Source organism: Thermobia domestica, chromosome 9 (assembly GCF_964235325.1).
Source record: "Thermobia domestica chromosome 9, izTheDome1.hap1.1, whole genome shotgun sequence".
In the NCBI taxonomy this organism is placed as follows: Eukaryota; Metazoa; Arthropoda; class Insecta; order Zygentoma; family Lepismatidae; genus Thermobia; species Thermobia domestica.
In genome coordinates, this window is record NC_137462.1 from 206,315,504 (window position 1) to 206,335,785 (window position 20,282).

At 37.4% G+C, this 20,282-nt stretch overlaps 1 long non-coding RNA gene across 2 annotated transcripts in view; it reads right to left on the reverse strand.

Moving 5' to 3' along the window:
• Positions 1–20,282, reverse strand: part of LOC145660565 (uncharacterized) — a 70,485-nt gene that overhangs the window by 37,052 nt on the left and 13,151 nt on the right. For both annotated transcript variants that reach the window (XR_014126835.1, XR_014126834.1), the window contains exon 2: positions 1,781–1,882. This is a non-coding gene — a long non-coding RNA (uncharacterized LOC145660565). The remainder of the gene's footprint in view (positions 1–1,780; positions 1,883–20,282) is intronic.

Here is a 20,282-nt window from a genome sequence, read left to right on the forward strand (position 1 = left end):
GTCTCCCTTAGCGTAACAGGTATAATCGTTGGACGTTAAATTAAAAGATTTCATTTCATTTCATTTTCTTGCAAGAAACTATTAGTTAGTACACACCTTTTAATGACAATTACAAATTAAAATATTTTCAACTTAATTTAGATCAGATGACGTTGCTGAGCATTGCTCGAGCCTCATACCTTTATGTTCCAGGAAGGTATGTGTCTATCAATACAGATGAAAATAAGCAATAATACTACTGGGAGCATTTACGAGAAGATAGCAAAAATTTCATGTAATCGTCTAGAAGGTGACGAACTACGAAACCCCTCGGACATACATCTTATAGTTAACTCTTGTATGTTAATCATATAAATTCTGGACACGTTATAACAACTTTTTTCTTTCTTTTTTACTTTTTGTTTCTTTTCCTTTTTTCTTTTTTGCAAGTAAATCAATGAAGAAGGAATGGTTGACAACTTGAGGCACGGAGCATCGTTAAGTTCCTCCATCTTCAGAGGAAATCAGCAAAGGAGTGGGATGAAAGAATCTTCTATGAGATGGTATCCAAGTGGAAACAGCAATTCCAAAACTAGACGCATGACTACCGCGGACGCTTCTAGATCTGGAAAACCTCTTTCACTGATTATGCTGCCTTGACGGAGAAAGTTGAGATCACAATGAAAGGCAGGAGGACGACCATTTAAAATGTTTATGTGTGAAATATGTACGAGTTATAGGTCTGCCTGGAATATCATTCACAACCAGCTGCATCATCAGAAAGTGTCAGCACAATGGGTGGGGTATCGCTGTGAGCTGGATGAGTAGGACTTTTTCGGCAGACTAGTGACAATGAATGAAAGTTGGGTTTATCTTTATGACCCAGAAACAAATGAAATGAGCAAACAATTGAAATACTCCTCCTCTCCTAACCCTAAAAAGACACGAATGGAGAAGTATGCCGCCAAGGTGATGCTTTCCGTTTTCTGGGACTGTGAAGAGGTATCATGACAGACTACCTACCACAAGGGCAAACTATTAATAGTACAAATTATTCCCATTTCCTGACTAAGTTACGAGAGGAACTGAAGAAGAACGTCGTGGATTGGTCATAAAAGGCATGCTGCGGTTGTCAGACAATGCACAGCTCATTCCGCCCATGCATCTATGATAAAGGTAGTGAAATTAGGATATGGAATATTGCCTCACCCCATACTCACCAAACTTCTTTCTCTTTCCAGAAATGAAGCATCCACTCAGAGGACGCTATTTTGATCGTAGGGATGACGTCATTTCCGAGGTTGAACTGTGGTTTCAAACTCAAAATGCAGACTTTTACAAATCGGGCTTACAGAAAGTAAAGAACCGCTGGCAAAAATGTGTCGCTGACGGCACGGTAGAAAAGGACTAATACCATCATGGTCTCAGAGTTCTTCAGTGTAGATTTCTTCTAAATGATTGCACTAACTTTTTGATTACCCCTCGTATGATTCTTTTAAAAATCATATATCGATTTTTGTTTTAGGAAAAATGTTTGAAAAGCAGTTTAGAACTTATTTTTCAACAAATTGTTAAAATAGATGTCATAAAAACGATTTTGTTATAATTCAGACAGAGACTACAAGTTTCCGTGAATGTAGGTTTTCCTCATAGTTCACTATTTGGAATTCAAATTTAAGATCAGCATTGAAAATGTCCGTCAGGGGTATGTGAAGTTGGGTGTTTTACAAGCATATTGCAAGTATCAAAATCATACAAATAGATTAAGCAAATCTAAATAAGAAATCAATAAATTTAGTACTTAGCTTTAGGATGCTTCCAGAAGATTTGCATCAGGATTCCAGTCCATTTGAAAGTTTTTGATGTGGATTTCTTTTCTGCTTCTGAGAAACTACACTCGACTCTGTAAATAATAATAATAATAATAATAATAATAATAATAATAATAATAATAATAATATTATGATGATGATGATGATGATGTAGAAAATATCGACAATTCATTGGAGTACTAGCTTTAACTATAAAAATCAAGTAGTAAAAGCCATTTTTCGATTTAAGAGATACCGTTATTCATCACTACTCCACCTCAATTACGAATCATATAAAACTTCCACAAATTAAAAATATATTTCACAATAAAGAAATTAAAGAAATAATGAAAAGAAGAAGAAAACCGTGGAATCAAAGTAGACCGATATAATAGTATTTGTGTTGCATTCATGGAAAATATACTAGGTCTGGCTATAAAATAACAGGACTGGTGCCAAAAGTGCGGTTTTTCGTTGCCACAAACTTACAAATTAAAAGTAATCCCTTAAAACAAACTCATCTCCCCTTTTTATACATTGTTTGTATACGAAGTTTCCATTGTTGGAAAAAATTTATTAACTCTTCAGGCGTCACCGTCTTGAATGTCTTTGCCGTTTTCTGCTTCACTTCTTCCATGATCTGAAAATGAGTTACCTTGAGGGCGGATTTAACTTTCGGTAAAAGAAAAAATCACACGGTGCCAAGAGCAGTGAATAAGGTGGATTTTCAAACACTGGCTTCTTCTTAGCTGCCAGAAACTGCTTAACGGTCAAAGCAGTATGCGAAGAATTGTTGTGATGCACAATCCACTCATTGTTCTTCCACAAGAGGGAACTTTTCTTTCTCATACGTTTTCGCAGCTACACCAAAACCTGCTGGTAATGCTGCTTATTAGTTGTCTGACTTGATGGTACCCATTCAATTAGGAGCAGGCCATTGATATCAAAGAACATAATGAGCATGACCTTCATTTTAATTTAATCTTGCGTGCCTTTTCCATTCGTGGTTATGAGAGAGTTCTACAGTGTATGGATTGTCTTTTCGTTTCAGGACCATACTGGTAGATCCAGGGCTCGTCACCAGTGACAATTTTCGTTCACAAGTCCAGTTCTGCTTCCAAACGTTCCATTATGTTACTGCACACGTGCTTCCAGAAGTCCTTCTGCTCCTACATCAGGATTTTTGGTACCATTTTAGTGCAATCTTTGCGCGTGTTCAGATGGTCTGTGCAGAATTGCCGATGCCCACCATGTCTGCTATCATTCGAATGCTGAACCTGCGATCTTTCCGGACAGTATCAATCAGTTTTGACACATTTTCCTCTGTTGTTGCTCTGACAGGACGAACCAGTCTTTCATTATCAACAACGTTCTCTCGTTCCTCGTTGAAATGTTTGTGCCACTCAAACACTGACGTACATCACAACGTATTATCACCACACACATTTTGCAACTGTTTCACACACTTACTCGATGATTTCTTTAATTTCACGTGGAATTTCAAGTTAATGCGCTGATCAATTTTCACATTTGTCATTCTTCCGGCACACCTCTCTCTTCTATCACTCCTCACAGACTTAACCCGACTGAGACCTACAACTCATGAATATCATTCTCTTTTGAAAAGTTCAAGGGTTTTCTGCGTGCATGCGCTCCCTACTGCTCTACATATACTATGACAGAGTTGCCAGCCCGTTACTTTTAGCTAAGCCTCGTGTATAATATTTCAGGAATAACTTGTAAAAAGTACTAATATATCGTATCGTGATTTCTGCTGAGAGTGAAACTAGGAACTTTATGACTGCTTTCTAAATCAACCTAAGCCTTCTGCTCTTGAAAGAAAATAAAATTTTTAGATTTACTTCCCACAACTATGCCTTTTAGGCTAAAGGAGATAGACGATTAATAAAAATGAATGATTATGATGAAATTAATGGAATGAGAATGTGGGAAGAAACAGAACCCCCGAGAAAACTCACGGAAAACAATTGTCCACCACAAATTCATGTAGACAGGAATCGAATCAAAATGTACCCGTACCAGCGGAGAGAGCTCTACCAATAAACTACCGTGCCCCAATTTTTGCTCCTGTTCTTCAAAAGTATAAGAGACTTAATGAATTGGTTACTTCATGTTCTTATATAACAGATACATTATCTAAAACAATGATTCTCAACATTATTGAACATCCAAGACAGCGACCACATTTGCATTGGACGTATGTAACGTAAGTTAAGAGCTTTAATTTCCCAAAATACCAAAAATGTAATGAAATTCGGTATCTAGGTATACAGAAATGGCTATCTCGAAATGCTCTCCTTTATTGTTCGAATATTAACTTTTTTGTACTTACCGTTTCAAATTCGTCAACAATTTGACGAAGGATCGTATCTCAAAATTTCATTTTTTCAGACATGAACAAAGAAATAATAATTACGTGGGGGGGGGGGGAAGCCATTTGAACATGTAATAACTCGTCACAAATTCCAGATAATAATTATGTGGAATTATTGATCAATTATTGCATCTTTAACTTTTTCCTCCTCTGTGGAATTATATTTATTTCTTTTTGTCTGAAAAAGTGAGATTTTGAGATACGACCCTTCGTCAAATTGTTGACGAATTGTTTCGCTATGTTACTAGGGACCAAATGCCTGTTTATGCGTTTTCACTTTGACCTTCGTTTTACCATTTTATTTTAACATATTATACATTTGTTGCTATATCTTAAAGGACTAGATTCAATTCTATTCATTATTCTTTTAAAAAGTAATAGATTAAAACGAGAATCAGTTAATGATATTTAGTTAAAATTATCTAGTAAGAAGATAATACAATATTTGAGAACTTACCAATCTAGTAGAAGAGATTGTTTCTTTACCAGGTGGAATAAAGGACTTTCTTCTGGACGAAGTTTCACATTAAATGATTTATGTTTTTAATGAATACATTTGACACTTAAATGCTTGATACGTAAGTTGTATATGAACCTATTTGAACTGTAATTTTTAAGCTGACTCGTTGACAGAAAAGGTGCACTTCAAAGTCTCTCACCAACGAAAGTAGTATAGTTTTGTTTCCTTTTAAATAAATTTTTTTTTTCAAGAATGTTTTATCTGTTGCAAATAACAATACGAATCCTAGCAACTTAAATTCTGTACACGCATTTATTGTTTCTGGTAAAAATATTACATTGTTATTATAAAAATATTGTCATTAATTATCTTCGTGATATATCTATATATTAAAATGCTAGGTTCATATGTTTGTCTCCAAAGAAAAGTTTATATGTTTGTCTCCAACGCTTTCGACAATGAGATCTTGAAAACCACAAGTGTTAGAGACGTGCCGTTTTCACTAATCGATTCCAAATTTTGTGTAGATTCTCCAGTTCTAATTGAATATTTAAAAAACATGGCTGTTATTTCTTTATTACATTTTTAGGGGTACACTGGAAGTGTTGCAATTTTTAAAAAAGTAAAGCATCATATCCTACGAGTTAAATATTCTAACACCACATATTTGTATATAGGGGTTGTATATCTCTCAGGCGTTTGTTTCATGGCCAAATGATAATGAAAAACGGAGGATAACCATTTCTCCAGTCTAAGATGAATCTTTATTATTTGGAATCTTTTGCCTAATGAACACCATAAATTGTTTGGAGTGTTTTGCCCAATGGACACCATATATCACTGACATTAAAATTAATTGTGCATATAATGTATTTGCTTATTACATATTGCATGCAAGAAGAGAGAAAACACTGATCATACATGAATTAGAAAATCCAACCGAAAGTAGACTCAAATGTTGCAAACGGTACGAGATATTGAAAAATATAATCGAAATATTTCCCCTTTATGATACCCCTTGCTGATTTTTATCAAGATGTCGTTCACTTGTGTCTGTAAAGGAACATGTACAGATGTTGTGAGGAATAAGAAGGAGATTCATGCTCAAATGTGAATGATGCGCTGTGTAGAGAGCACAAGTTCAGCTAATATTAATATTAGAATTATGCCATCAGCTTTTCGTCAGTATTGAGAATATAAGTAAAACCAAATAAACAGAAGATTATTTACGGAACACGCGTAATAGTGCTATATACAAAAACTTCTTTCATATGGTTGGCTACCAAATATGTTAAAATTGAAATTGTACATAAAGTAAATAACGATTTTCAGATAACTATTAATGAGTTTAGTAATAAACACTTTCTAGCATCTTGTTTAACGGCAACTATTACAAAAATTCCAGTCTTGTTCTGGTTATTTCAGAACAAATTATGAAAATTATACCTTTGTTGTACCACTATGTTAAAAAAATGGCGCGTATACTGTAACTCATGACTTGTCGCATTTATTCCATTTTCCTTATATTTATGGATAAAATTCTGTTATTAGTAAGTCGAGATAATACAAAGCAATTTATGGAGATATTTCAAAAATATATAATAAAATAATAAAAAGTATAAGCAAAAAACAAAATTATGGTCGGTTTTGTGTATTTTGGCAATCATGCTTTTGAGGGATTTTCGCAGTAGCAGAGCACAATTGCTAGGGAAAATTGACAACTACTAGTAAAAAAGCTGGAGCAAAGAACTAGAAAGTGGAATAAAATACTGAATTTATTGGTTTAAACCTAGCGTCTAGATAGTCTGCCAAATATAAATTAGCGTCTGTAATCATGATTTCGGACATAAATATAGAAGAAAACAGGAAAACTCTTCTCTTGAGATTGGAAGTCACACTCTCCATGGCTATAAAAGACACCAAAAACCTAAACCGAATATAAACCTTCAGGAGTCTCAGTGGTTAGGTGGGCAGAGTGGCGGACTGGACGTTTTTCTACTATTTTGACACCAGATCGAATCCCATCCCATTCCATCTTTGTTTTCTTTAACAAAATATTATAGGAAGTGTATAAATTTCATGTTAATAAGAACCGAAACGATAAAATGAGGAAATAACTTATTGATATGTTCCTTTAATCGACGTACTTAGTCAGGATTGAAGTACTATTGGTAGCAGCGGTAAGAGGTATGGTCTTGTGTGCTTACTTCTGCCCTCCCCGTTCTTGCACAGCAGACCAACTTCAACTACCTGCTGGTTTGTGTGAGTCATGAACAGAAAAAGCATACGCAACATCCAGCATTTCCAATCTTAGCACCAAACAGCGAATGAAATAGAAAAGTTTGTTGTCATGAAGAAAGGAAAAGCTTATGGCAAATTATTCTTCTGCTTTTTAGAGTATTGAAAGGTCTTTCATTTGGTAAGAGTCATACCCACAAGTGCAAGAAATATGATTATACTCATAAGTCCGTGTAAGGAATAAAGAATGCTTTCTTTGAAAACAAATAAATTATACAGATCTTGGTGCGTGGAACATGAATACGAACATGTGTATGAACGATAATCATACACTTCGTTTAAAATATACAGTAGCGTGAACAACTGATATTAAAAGGATACAACAAACAAGCAAAAGCCTTTTTTCTAGCATGACAACACATTAAACTTAACTTATTGCATTTTTGGAATGACATTATCACCTCACGTGTCGGTGTAGAAATATTCATTTTCACATTCGGGGCCGCGGTGGCTCAGTTGGAGACTTTAACCTCTGTTGCCTGGAATCTTTGGTTCGACCCCAGATCATGCCTAGTAGACTTTGTGGTGGACAAACACCGTGTGCGTAGGTTTCATTGGTGTTCTCCCGTTTCCTCCCACTTTCTTCATTCCACCCTTTTCATTCATTTCTCATAATCACCATCTCCTTAAGCCTAACGGTCATAAACGAGGGACGTAAAACTTAAAGATTTCATTTTCACATTCCAGCGACGAAAGAAGAAAGTGTGGTAACAGTGATAAAGATCGAATTCTAGATTTCAAGGAATTTACGTTTCATGGTCCCAAGCATATCGGTAAAATGGGTTTTCGATATCTGTCCATCTGTTCGTCACGCTTTTACATGCATTCAGCTAGAGGCCATGGCAGTCAACATATCTGGACCAATTCTATACATAATGTTTTTATACTATTCTATCGTTTCAAATGTTCCTCCTGCACCTAAAAATAAGGGTAGTTTACTGAAGGATGAAACTTAATTATAATTCAATTTTCTTGAAAACAGCTCTAACGAGTTTATTTACTTTTTATAAATAAATATGTTATTAACACTCTACACCATAGTATGAATCTACACTGAAAAATACAAAAGGTGTAATTTATTGTATGGGTTGAGTTCTTTTTGCACAATTTTCTCAATCAGATTTCATAAATAAATTTTCACTAATAACCTAACAATATGGCATAACTCATTCATCATGTAAGCATTCAGAAGGGTGAGTGAAGGGAGAGTTTACCTATAGAATGAGTTTTCCCTCGACGGTTTTCCCGTTAACGCCTCAGACAGTGTTATTCATATTTCGTAAAGAAATGCTTAATTAATAATCTAACAATACTGTATAACTCGTTTGTCCCGAAAAAATCCAGGAGTGGATTTCTGAAGGGGTAAAGTTTTTTTTAAAAAACAATTTTCACACAAATAACAGACGAATGTGTTCATAATTTATTAATAATTATTTCAGTAGTAGCTTTACAATATGGCATAACTCGCTTGTTACGAAAACAAAACAATCCATAAGAGGTAGTTTACTTTTAGTGCAAATTTATCTCGACGCGGGTTAAAATAATATCTTTAAATGCAGAACTCCTTACGTGTTTGGTACCCGTGAAAAGTTATTTGGATTCGAATCTAATATGTGTTATTTTTGATCAGTTTTCGGATATTTTCTCCTTTCTCACTTCCAAGTTGCTGGACAGAATTTGGATGTAATCGGCATCAGAAGTGTCACTGTTCATCACAACAACTTCGAAAAATATGGATTCGACACTAATATCGGCCATTTTCGATCATTTTTATATATCTCCCCTCCCCCTTACTTTGGACCACCGAAGGTAATAGGTAAAAACTATCTCAGGCCCGAACTTCATCTATGTGGAAAATTTGATGGAGATCGGTCGGGTGGTTCAAGACTTATTAAGTTACAAACGTAATCATGTTCATTTTTGTTTACATTTATATATATATATATCCCCTCCCCCTCCACAAAGTTACATGGCTAAATTTAAATTTAAACGCCATCGGAAGTGTGACTGTTCATCTTAGCGACCAAGAAAACTTTGGATTCGATACTACATAATATCGATTATTTTCGATCATTTATATATCTATATCTATCTATCTACTTATCTATGTATGTATGTATGTATGTATGTATGTATCTATCTATCTATCTATCTATCTATCTATCTATCTATATATATATATATATATATATATATATATATATATATATATATATATATATATATATATATATATATATATATATATATATATATATATATTGGGTGCCGAAACTTGTCCTCGTCCTCGCGCACCCTCACCCTCTTCTTCGAAGCTTTTCCTCGCCCTCGCGCACCCTCACCCTCGCCATCGAATCTTGTCCTCGCCGTCGCGCACCCTCGTCCTCGCGGCCAAAACTTGTCCTCGCCCTCGCGCTCCCTCGCCCTCGCGTCATTGTGGGCGAGGGAACTTGAGGGTGAGGATGCCCTCGAGAGGGCCACCCTCGCAAGGGTGAACATCTCTGATTCTGACACTGTAGAACCCCCGCTTGGTCTAGTGGCTACCACGCTTGACTTCGGTTAGCGTGGTCTCTGGTTCGATTCCCGGTGGGGTACAGTTGAACGACCAAAGTGGTTCGGAGTCCATTATAATTAGTAGGTCCACGTCTCCTTTAGCCTAGCAGGCATAAGCGTGGGACGTTAAACTAAATCAAACCAAATCATTCTGACACTGCAGTATCAAGATTCAAACCAAACAATTGAGGTGCTTTATATACGTCTACGTTACCGTATAAACCACTCATGCTATTACGATCTTTATTTTCAAACCCTGAAAATAACTTTAGCACATCATTAGAAGGAAACCTTCTTTCCACTTCGTCTACTAAGCCCTGGATTACCTGCTACCTTATTTGATCAAACTCACTATCATCACTCCCTGTATCAGATGCTTGTGTGCAGTGCACTAAATACTTATCTTTGCAAAGACTTTGGTAGACATCATCTTTCATACGCATTTCCCTCAGTGCATGGATTGTAGGTTCATTTTTTCTCTTTCATTGTACGAAACTGCTTCCTTTTGCATCGTTTCACTATTAGGCAGAATGGACACAATACGAGTATCCAGAAGAAAATCGAAAATAGAATGTTCTTTTTCTCCGACAGTTAGTTTTTTTTTTTTTTCTATATAAATACCACTCAGTTTAAAACTGTCTGTTGAAATGGTCATTATTTTCATACTCCAAGAATAGGAATTGCATCATACAAGAAAAATATGTAAAGGCTGCCAATATTGCATTCTTCTCATTTGAAATCCAACGTATGTGAAACAATCGTTTGATTTTCAGTAGTCCTGCGGCATCTGTGACTATCGCGATACTTTTAAGTTTCGCAGCTGTAGATGACTTATTGAACACCTTGTAAAGTTCGCCTAACAAACATTCAAAGTTGTGAACAGCATTCACAATACCAAAAACTCTTTCAGAAACAAGATCAATTCGATGTGCCATGCAGTGTACGCTAATTAGGCACGGGTTGACATTTCTTCCAATTTGAGCAGCAACACCTTCGTTTCACTCAATAAACACTGCATCCCCGTCGAACTAAATCCAACAAGTTTTTCTTTAAGATTAGAAATATCTATTCCATCTTCGGAAAATGCTTGAATAATTTTCTCTTCAAGGGATTTTGCATCGGCATTTTCTACAGGCACTAATTTATAAAAACGACAACAAGGTTTATTTTCTTCGTCCACATATGTTACATATAACAGCAAGTGCTTACCCGCAAACCTGTTTGCAGATTCGTCCACTGAAATTGAAAAACAATCTGTTTGTTTGAGAAATTTTACCAATTTTGCAGGTAACTGATATACTAGAGAATAAAGGTCTTCATCTCGTCAACAACCGAACCGAAAAAGTTAAACACCTGATCCTTTTACAAATAAACAACGTTTTTTTTTTTTTAAAACAGCATGCATTTAAAATTATTGTTTGTCTGAAAATTTTCATTATAGACCTAATTATATTTTCCTATTAAGGTGTCCCCCCTTACAGATTTTGGTGAGGAGGATACTCAAGTGTAAAATTTTTGGTGGGGGGAAACCCCTCCCGTCCCCCCCGGGATTTCGAACCCTGTCTTATAGTCCAACACAACCTCTTTAAATTTGAAAATATCCTTGTGAAAGCGTCAAATCCGGGACAATTAACATCAAGTGTTGTGAGATCATGGTTCCAAGAGATTTTTCTTCAAGCATCTAATGCAAAGTCCATTTTGTTATTAGCTTCGTGGAGTGGTCACAATTCATCAATTTTGAACCTATTAAAGAGTAACTCATAATAGAAACCATTTCTGCAGAAACAACTGGTAAGATTCAGCCTCTTCTTGTGTTCTTTAGGCCGTTAAAAATTTTCTTGATGCTTTTTTCTGACACTGTCCTCTACAACTATAACATGAATTTATATCTCCGTAATAATATAATTAAGATCCCAACACTGATTCATAATCAGTTTTCTTCTCCTAGATTTGCTAATCTTATTGGGTATGCATGATTTGGAAGAAGCGGTTATTTGGAAGAAAAACCACCTGTGTTTGAAAATTTCCTTTCGAAGATTGTGAAGTATTTTGCAATTTGTGCACAGTTATTGCCGTAATAAGGTGTGTGTGGTGTACACCAGAGATGGAGTGGGTCAGTGGGTCAAGTGGGTCAAGTTTTTGAGTGGGTCGTGGGTCAACAGCATGTGACCCACTGTGACCCACCACCCACCGTAACCCACTGCGAACCACCACCCACCATGACCCACTTCGACCCACCGACTCAGTATGATATACCGACCCACTCTGCTCACTGCATTGTAGACAGTATCGTCTGAAGACTGGTAAATTTGTCTTCGTTTTACTTTCAAGACCTTCATTTCCCTTCCTTTTCCATTTGTTTCTGTGGGAGACCCGGGTTCGATTCCCGGCGGGAGCTCATGTGGTTCGGATTCCACGTTAATCAGTAGGTCCACGTCTCATATAGCCTCGCTGCTGAAAGGGACGCTAATCTAAAATCAACTCAACTCAACCATTTGTTTCTGTCTACTTACTGAGGTGAGTATATCTAACCAAGTGAAAAAAAGAACTTCAGGCACTTTTGGATATTGATATTTTTAATTGTAATAATAGCAATAGGACTTATACTACTACTTGGCTTTCGAGATCTGTGAGTTTTTAGAGGAGCTAACTACTGGAAAAATTACATTTTTGAATCACTGTAATATATAAATTATTTTATTAAAAAATTGAATGTAGTTATGTGTGCCTGATCATCACGGTCAAATTGCAATGTCAAATGAAATTACTTTTGGTATATACTTAGGCCTTAATCCAAACTGGGATATCATATTGCTTTTATTATAATGCATAATATCCTAACAAGGGAACCTTCCGAAAATGATAGTTGCAGGGAAAGATGTGGCCTATGTCAATTGAAAGAGCTGTAACAGAGATGTTCATTCCCAAAAAATTAGCTGCCCATAGCAATAAGTTCAAGAAATATAAGGGGTGGAAGTTCGGGAAACAGCAAGGTTGGACAAGGGAAGAAAAGTGCAAATTCCGAAAAAAAAGGGGGGGGTACGGCAAAATACAATGCTGATAAGTGATGTATAGAAAGAGACTTGCCACAATAGGGAACAAAACAAATGAAGGCCACCAGTGGGGTTAACAGTGTTGGCAACTGCAATGAAAAGTACATGTTTTGCAAAGAGCGCTATATGAAGTGAGTGCAATATTCAGTGTCAACCTGCAATGTAGAACATAAGATATGACGTGTATAATCAGTGGTACAATCTAACAAAAGAAAATAGAAAAAGCAGAAGTACGAAAAATACGGAAAAGACGGAGTTGGCCATAATGCGCCACATTTGATCACGAGCTGTGCATATTAGAATGAACAAAACAAGAAGCACCAACTATGCAGGAAACCGACGTACCTAGAGACGAAAAGAAAAACGAGTTCCAAAGTTGGCAACACTGGCCATGAACATTCAGACAAGTCTAATATAGTTAGGCCACTCGCTTCACAAAAAGAAAATTCCGGCAACAGGCATCACTCGGAATGCATCAATGCTGGAGTGATTGAGGCAATGTCAAGTCGGGGAACATGAAATGGTAGGGTTGAGCCAACAACCGATAATAGAAGTAGTGAACATTATGTCATGGTTGGGTCGTATGTGGGAATATACAGGGTGTCCCAGCAAATTTTGTGACCTGAAAGATTTGCGAAACGAACAAAAATGTGACGGATCCAGTTGTGCAGAAGTGTACCAATGTCAGGGGGTGATAAAAGTCTGTGAGAAGCAAGTGCCGCCAGGATCCCCATCATAGGGCCCCAGGAGCCAACTTCAAACTTTCAAATGGCAACAGAGACCGAGTGGTACCTCTTTCGATAGATCATGGAATGTGCAACAACACCTATAGGAAACATTTGCTATATGAAGCATGGTTTTCAAAATGGCCGCCACAAATATATGTTGTGTCTTAACATGACATCGAACATTGCGATCTCAAATTGCTCCGAAGCGAAAAGAGATGTTGCAAATCCAATTGCACAGGAATGTACTCATGTCGAGGGCCAAGAAAACTTTGTAAGAATCAAGTCCCCCAGGGCCCCCATCATAAGGCTCGAGGGGTCAACCGCAACATTTCAAATGGGAACAGGGGGCGGATGATATTTCTCTGGATAGATGCAACACCGCCTATAAGAAATATTTGCTATATGAAGCACGGGTTTCAAAATGGCCGCCAAAAATGCACGTTGTTCTTGTCACCGAGCAGATATTTTTGGCGGCCATTTTGAAATCCTATATAGTAAATATTTCTGATATGCTTTGTTGCATATTCCAAGATTTATCGAAAGAAATATAACTCGACCTATGGTGCTATTTGAAATTTTGAAGTTGGCCCCTGGGACCCTATGATGGGGGACTTGGGGACACTTGCGTCTTACAGAAGTTTGTCGCTCGCTGACATGGGTACATTCCTGCACAACTGGATGTGTCACATTTTTTCGCTTTGAAACCATTTCAGTCGCAGAGTTAGGTGGGACACTCTGAATATATCATATAGGCGGTGATAGTACTGCAGACAGCAGCACACAGCAAATCAAGCCATTGATTATGTTTGCTTTCTACAGGTGTGGATATGTGATAGAAAGACCACCAAAGGTTCCGACACCTCTAGAGTACTGTTTCGAGACATTCACAGGCGATCATTGTACCATGTGTGACGGATTGGCAGTATTCCGCTTTGCTCTCTGCAAATTTATCTTCTGTTTGGACCATTGTCTCATCGAACAATTGCACGTACAATGTTGACGAGCATGTACAAATGATGCGAAGGCTAATGCCTGTAGCCGGAATTTTCTTTTTGTGAAGCGAGTGGCCTAACTATATTAGAATTGTGAGGATTTTCATGGCCAGTGTTGCCAACTTTGGAACTCGTTTTTCTTTTCGAATCTAGGTACGTCGGTTTCCTGCATAGTTGGTGCTTCTTGTTTTGTTCATTCTAATATGTACAGCTCGTGATCAAATGTGGCGCATTATGGCCAACTCCGTCTTTTCCGTATTTTTCGTACTTCTGTTTTTTCTATTTTCCACTGATTATACACGTCATAGCTTATGTTCTACATTAAAGATAGACATTGAATATTGCACTCTTTGCAAAACATGTACTTTTCATTGCAGTTGGCAACACTGTTAACCCCACTGGTGGCCTTCATTTTTTTTGTTCCCTATTGTGGCAAGTCTCTTTCTATTCATCACTTGTCAGCATTGTATTTTGCCGTGCCGCCCTTTTTTGCGGAATTTGCACTTTTTCCCCCTTGTTCAACCTTGCTGTTTCCCGAACTTCCATCCCTTATATTTCTTGAACTTATTGCTATGGGCAGCTAATTTTTTTGGGAATGAACATCTCTGTTACAGCTCTTTCCATTGGCATAGGTCACATCTTTCCCTGCAACTATCATTTTCGGAAGGTTCCCTTGTAAGGAGGTAGTGAGGATCCGAATTTTTGCGGAAAAAAATAGTATCTCACACGCCGTTAAACTTACGGAGCTCAAATTCAGTGTATTAACTCTTTATTGAAAATAAATATAATGTGTCCTAGCATTTTTTTAAAATTCTCCTATATGACGGGGGGAGGGGGGCACTTTCTATATATGAGAAATTTTTAGTGAGTTGGTTTGTAAAAATGATCGAAAATGATCAATGTTTTTTTAAAAAAAAAATCAGAAACAAAAAAAAAAAACTGCTTGGTTTCATATACCCATTGCTTTCTACTATAATAATTGCTGAAGCTTATGTTTACTATATGGAGCGCTTACAGCACAGGGCAATCACCCCATAAAGTTGTGAGAAAAATAGGCATAAAATTTGTACTGTAAGCTTAATTACACGGAAATTTTAAGTTTGGATTGTACACTGAGAAAAAAATTGTAGGTGGCGTACTTAAAAAGATAGGTTCCCTGTGTAATTCCTGTAGTTTTTGGATTTAACGTACAGCAGACGTATAATTGAAAACGCATGTTTTATAATACTTTCTGTATAAGTGTTCCATGTATACGTACTTTCTGTATGAAACAATGTAGGCGGTCAGGATCTCACATACAAATGGACGTATATAACATATAGCTGCCGAAGGTAACATAAGTATATACATGTGATATACGGAAAACTGTTAGATGTCAGACATCCTGCAACGGCATGATGTAACATCTAAGGGCAGTGCCTATGTAGCATATGGATAACGTATGCTCCGTACTGATTTCTATAGTAAGCAAGAGGATGCCGTACATTTGTAAAATATACCGCTGTCCGGAAAAAGGATTTTTCACTGTATACGCATAATTATATGGAAAATTTTATACTTTTTTTCCTTTACGTTGGTCTACTTACCTTGATTTGGAACTTTCAAATTTCATCCTTTTTTCCACTAAAAGTATCAATAATTGAACAAGGAAATAATTATACTATGATAATTTAATTGAAATTCATCGTAATTTGGCACATGGCAAACATCAGAGTGGTAATTGAAGGGGAAGGAGGGAAATTCTCAGTCACCTCTCAACCTCGTTCCCTTTCGCTTTCTAGACGGAGGAGGGAACTTGGTAATGGCATCAAACCTTTATGTGTAATTACAAAAATTAAATTTATAAACAAATAAGAAATCATCAGTTTATCAGGCTTTAATTCATAATTTATGCACAAGATTCCCTATCGAAGGTGTGGTAGATGAAGTTTCTGTTTTCCATGAGTCGACATTGCCAACTGACATGGTCGATATGGAAAAGATGTTGTATGGTGATAGAGAGATGATACTTCTTGCTGAGTATTTCAAAAATGACCAAGAAAATTCGTTATCAGACTTAAGTCTAACAAGCAGATTGTCGATGAGGAGTTGCAGAAGTCGGGTAGAAGTATTATCAATTTCCACGACGGAGTGCGAACGGAGATTTCCCCTTATGAATTTAGAGATGACTGATATTAGATATAGACTAAGTGCTCAAACATTGTCTAACTTGTTATTCATCAATGTTAATGGCCCACCGCTAGATAAGCTCAAAATAGACGAGCTAGTTTTTTCTTGGCTGAAGGATGGACATCATTCCGCTGTGGATGATTTACCACGAAAAAATTACCAACAGGAAATAAACCCGATTTCAGATTTGTTTTAAGGTGGAAAATTACGAGTTATGGAAAATGTATACTTGTATTACTAATGGCTTATTTGTATTATTCAACTTTGTACTTAATTTTTAGTAAGTCTCTTCTTCGCTTTAGGTAAACTGCTTTTTTATAAATATTGATAATAATTGCAATTATGCATATTTGTAACTATGCATATGTGGTGTTTTAGTGATTACACAAATTACAATTATGAGCATACTTTATGGAGATGCTCTCATATAGGGTACCCGAGCACCTTTATACACTATGAAAAATTGATTTTTCAAGTCTTTTGTGAGAAAAATACTGTGAACTGAGAAACCATAACCTTTTCCATATTGTACAGGGGTATTTTCCTGCGAATATAAGTTTCTTTTGGAATGCGTTCAGAAATTAACACTTACAAGAATACTCTCTTAGTACAAGCATATTTTAGGCACACACTAATTTCCCCCCACCTCGGACTGTTTCAATTTTCTCACTGATAAACACTTTACCATTTTATATCGTAAAGGTCAGATCCACCGTTATTGTAACAGAGTGGTGCTTGAGCGATTGACTAGAAATTCAAACTCCGATTAGTGACAATTTCACAGTCTTATTTTATTACAAGTGTAAACTCTTTAGTCAGTACAGAAGAGGCCGTGGATCATGTTCAGAGTTGATGACAATGAATTTTGGTGAGTCAGAGTAGGTCACAGTGGATGATAGTGGTTCATGGTGGGTGGTGTGTCACGGTGGGTCAGAGTGGGTCACGGTGGGTGGTAGGTTACGGTAGGTCGTGGGTCAGAGTGGGTCACGGTGGGTGGTAGGTCACGGTAGGTCGTGGGTCAGAGTGGGTCACAGTTGGTGGTGGGTCAGAGTGGGTCACAGTGGGTAGTGGCTTATAGTGGGTCGTGGGTCAAGGTGGGTCATGGGTCAAGTTTTCATTGACCCACGCCAACTCTGGTGCGCGAAGATTGTCCCAAAAGTGCTCACTGACAACCAGAAATTGCGGTGAGTGGAATTATGCCAAGAAAATTTGAACATGTGTGAAAGTGACCCCCAATTTTTGAATAACGTAATCACAGGTGACTAATCATGGATCTTTGAGTATGATCCCGAGACAAAGAGGCAATCTTCCGAGTGGCACGCGCCGGCGTCTCCTCGCCCAAAAAAGGGAAGAATGAGCAAATCCAAAGTGAAAACGATGCTCATTGTCTTTTTTGACATCAAAGGCATCGTCCACCATGAATTTGTTCCTCCTGGACAAACCGTCAACGCCAAGTTTTACGTGGAAGTGCTCAAGAGACTCAAACGATGGGTCAATCGGGTCCGACCAGACATCGGAGCCGACTGGAAGCTGCACCACGACAACTCCCCGGCTCACACCGCCTTTCTTGTGAACAGCTACCTGACCAAGGCTGGCATCCCAACGCTTCCGCAGCCGCCCTACAGCCCAGATGTGCCCCCCCCCCCCGACTTCTTTTTGTTTCCTCGCCTGAAACGCCCGATGAAAGGCAAGCAATTTGAGACGACAGAGGGGATCCAAGCAGCTTGCACCGCGGCTCTCAAGGCTATTCCGGAGAATGACTTCCGTAACGCCTTCAATGCTTGGAAATCGCGTTGGCAGCGCTGCATCGACGCAGAAGGAGCCTATTTTGAAAGTTTTTAAAGAATTGTAACGATTGGCTCAATAATTTTTTTAAATCGACTCAGTCCTATTACTTTCCGGACAAACCCTGTAGGCTTGGAAATGATCTATAATATGGTGATGTACTATAATGTGATTGGATCGGGCCTCACTAACTTCTATTACCCCTCCCTACATTTTTGGGCTGGCTACCAGCCTGATAGACGGGCGGACAAAGTCGCTGTATAAGACTTCGATTCTTATGCATAGCATTGCTTGGAAATTTAAAAGTAAGAAAGATGTGGTAACTATTAAATACTGACAAGGAAGGGTCACGCAGTGGCTCCGCTGAGATCCGAACGGGACAATTGTGTTTGCATTTGATATGTTATAACTAGATGAATCCCAAAGTTATACGTGCCACCGGGCGGAATATCGTTGAGTTACAACATACTTTGTAATGTAAGAACTACAAAAAATCACCTAGCAGAATAGTTTGAACCTACTGTGGTCATTTGTTCGGAAACGGTTCGGTAAGTGGAAAACTTGGCCAACACGTATCCCATCATTTTCAACGACAAAATTTTTGGGGTCCAACTCAAAATTTTCAAATGGCAAGGGGGGTTAAGCGGCACATCATTTGAAAGCTGTTGTAAAATGAAAAAAAATGCAGCAAGTCTCGACTCTCTACAACAACCCTGTGCAAAATGGCGGTGGGTCAAAATGTAAATAAAAACTTAATTGAAAAGTCCATGGCCACCCCTATAAATCGGAAACGGTAAGACAAATGTGAAAACAGGAAAGGAAGTGTGGCATTATTTTTAAAGTGCAACGATTTAACTGAAAACGTCTTGTCCCAGGGTCCCCACATGGTCCCAGATGGGGTCCAACTAAAAAGTTTCAAATGGCAAGAAAGGTAGCACATCCTTTGAAAGCTCTTGTTAACTGAAAGAAGATCGAGCACGTCTATACTTTTTACGACAACCCTGTCCAAAATTGCGGCGGGTCAAAATGTAAACAAAAGCTTAATTGAAAATCTATGGCCACCTTGAATTCAAGATGGCCGCTTAAAACCTATATCGAAAGGATAAGCATGCTAAACTGCTGAAGCTAGGAAAACCAAATTTAACATTAATGTTAATTAGTATGTGACGAAAATATGGGAAATGTTAAAAAACGCGACATCTTGAGTTCAAAATGCCGCACTTTGTATCGAAAGCATGTCCAGCTCACACTACTGGTGTTGGAGAAGCAAAATGTGGTATTTACGTTTATTTTTATTAGTAGATATCCACAAAATATCAAAGGGTATAATCTGTAATTCAATATGGCTGCCAGCGTGAAAAATGAGTTTGTATATAAACGTGTTATTTGTTGGACTACTGTGTCCAAACAACGATGTTCGATGTACTGAAATGACTTACACATGGTTTAGTACTACTCGCCAATTTTGCAAATGAATGTTTTTTTTCTTTTTCTTTTTTCTTTTTAATATTTGGTATTGCTTGAAGTATTGCGATCAAACCAACGAATGACATACAAATGAACCATCACGAATACGTTACAATAGAGTAACCAACCTACTGGTGCAGCAAGTCCTTTTTGCATGAACTACGTAGGACAAAATTAGAAAAATACCAGAAGGTATTCAACTTTTGTTTAGCAGTATGAGAAGGAAGTCAGAGTTGTGTGTTCATAGCATATTCGTTATATTCAAGTAAATGATGTCGAGAGAACCGTGACAAACGTGCATTAAGAACAAAACATATATGTGTTGTTACCGAATGAAATAATAGTTGAAGTGAATCGAAATTCAATTGCTCTTTAGTCTTCCTATTGTTTCTATTTCTCTATAGATAATAGAGAAAAGTAGAAATTTAGATTTGTACTGTTATGTATAACATAGGTTTTAAGCGGCCATCTTGGATTCAAGGTGGCCATAGTTTTTTCAAATATGCTTTTGTTTAAATTTTGACCCGCCGTAATTTTGAACAGGGTTGTCGTAGAAAGTCGAGACTTGCTCCATCAACTTTCATTTAACAAG